Below are 2,366 nucleotides of genomic sequence, written 5' to 3'. Positions count from 1 at the left end.
CCCCCCCCCCCCCCTTTAAGGAAGCAGGGCAGAAACACAGAAGTTGCATGCGGTTTGTAGCCAGAGAGAAATGACTTTGACTATCAGCTCTGTCACCAACATCATCGCTCTGGGGCTCTGGCAGATGTCTTCACCTCCCTGAGCCAGTTTCTCCGCCTTGAAATGGGGACGGAAATAGATTCTATCTCCGTGGTGGGGTGAAGATTAAACGACACCGCTTTGTAAAGTGCTCCGCATGTTTCTGTCACTGCCTAATTACCAGACAAATGGCAGCTCTTACATTTTTTCTTCCTCCTCTGAGTCACGTCCCTTCATCCATCTATTAAACTTCTCCTAGGGGTCAGATCCCATGCTAGTTGCTGGGTATGCAGAAATAAATAAGGTCGGACTCTTGCCCTCCAGGAATTTATAATCTTGTGGGGGAATCGTAATAAAAAGAATGGTTTCCATTTATTTTGCACCTACGATGCTGCAGGCACAGTGGGAGGGCTTTATACACGTCCTCTTAGCAAATCAGCACAAAGACCCAGGACTTAAGCCCAAGCCAGGGACACGACCCCAGAGGCCTTACTCTCAACTAGTGCTCTCTCAGGTCTTCCGGGACTGATTGGTCAGGTAAGTGTGCCGAGTGCAGGTGAGGAGGGCCACCACGGAGGTCTGAGGGAGACCGGGGAGTGGGGGGGAGTGGGGGGGTGGGCGGAGGAGGGGTGCTCAACTCCATGAGGAAACACAGTCGGTGGGCTCACAGATGCGGTCTTAGAGGGAGATGCTCTGGATGCCTGTGGCCATGGGCAGAAGCTTGGAGGCATGAGGAAGCAGGGTGCCGTTGGGGGACCAGAGCACAGGGAGAGGTCAGAGCCAGAATGCAGGGGTGGGAGTAGATGATGCTGGGGAGGTGGGTGGAGAAGGGGCTCAGAGCCCGGAGGGCCTCTGCTGTCCTGGTTCTGCTGAGCAGTTTGGACTCCACGCTGTAGGGGAGTGAGTGGTTTCCGAGTGAGGTGTGTGAATGTTGAGAGTGTGGTGTAACCACCACAGCAGACGTGTGGACGGTGGAAGGAGGAAACTGCCATAAATTTGCCGTAACCCAGTCCTGGAGTGAAAGCGAGGGCGGAGGAGGGTGGGGAGGAGCAGGTGAGCAAGGGCTAGGTGTGACAGGATTGACCTCCTCACTTCCTGAGCTGACACAGGTCAGAGAACAGGGGCCGCTCCTCCATGGATGGTGGATGCTGCCATCTACTGGGACGGGGAATCCAGGAGGAAGAGCAGAATTTGGGGAGAAGGACGGTGAATTTATTTTGAGCTGCTGATGAATAAGCGGCTCAAAATGCCACATTCCAGGGACTGCACTGTGTACGTTATTCCAAACCCTAAGAAACAGCTCTGTACAATCCCATCATCATCCCCACTTCACAGACAAGGAAACTAAGGTTCAGAGACATCCGATCACACAGCTCATGAGTGGCAGGGCCGGGATTTAAACCCACATCTGCCTGGCTCCAAACCTGGTGGGAAAGGAAAAACCGAGGAGGGATTTTCAAGGGGCTTCCCTCGTGAAACCTGAGCCTGGTGGTGTCAAATTGTTAGAGCTGGACCCTCAAGATCATTCCAGAAGCCCAGGAAGGTATTGACAGCATCTTTGAACCTGTTCTTCTCTTGGCCCCAGAGAAACCCGCTAGGGTTTCAGCCCTTCTCCAAGACTCAAACTTGGCCAAGCTCAGCCTGGGCCAGAGCGGCCCTGCTGAACCCCCAGGCAGCTGCGCAATGCTGCCCACCTCCTTCACAGGAGACACACGGGATACAGGCCCCGGGGATTCATTCGCCACTTCGGGGTTTGGTGAGAGGAAACGGCGTGAGAGAAGGGGAGAGAAGCTGTGCTTGAGAGAGCTTGTGAACCAGTGAATTAAAGACACCACACAAATAATAGTCACTGTAGCAAAGGGTCACCATGTTGGGGGGCTGGTTACTAGCTACCGACCTTTCTTACTTTGCAGCTTATTTGGCCCTCACGGCAATCCTGTGACATAGGTGCTATTATTTTTCTCATTTCGAAGAGGAGGAAGTTGAGGCACAGAGAGGTTATGTAATCTGTGCAAGGTCACACAGCCATCAACAGTTTGAGTGTCACTCTTACTCCTTAGCCTGTCCCACTCTACCTGGTGTGTCTGGCAGTCAGTGGGGGAGTGGGGGGGATGGGGATGGCAGAGGGAAAGATGGGGGAGGGGGCAGAGGGGAAGATGGGGGAGGGTCAGGGGCAGATGCAGCAGCATTATTGGATCCAGCCTCCCTGGCCTCCCTGCTGGAGCTGAAGGCGGGGGGCAGGAGATCCGGGCTCTGGTCTCTACTCTGCCTGACTCCCTGTGTGACCT

The sequence above is a fragment of the Leptonychotes weddellii genome, chromosome 4, assembly GCF_054177405.1.
Source record: "Leptonychotes weddellii isolate Sample4059 chromosome 4, ASM5417740v2, whole genome shotgun sequence".
Classification (NCBI taxonomy): domain Eukaryota; kingdom Metazoa; phylum Chordata; class Mammalia; order Carnivora; family Phocidae; genus Leptonychotes; species Leptonychotes weddellii.
This window is presented reverse-complemented; position numbering follows the sequence as displayed.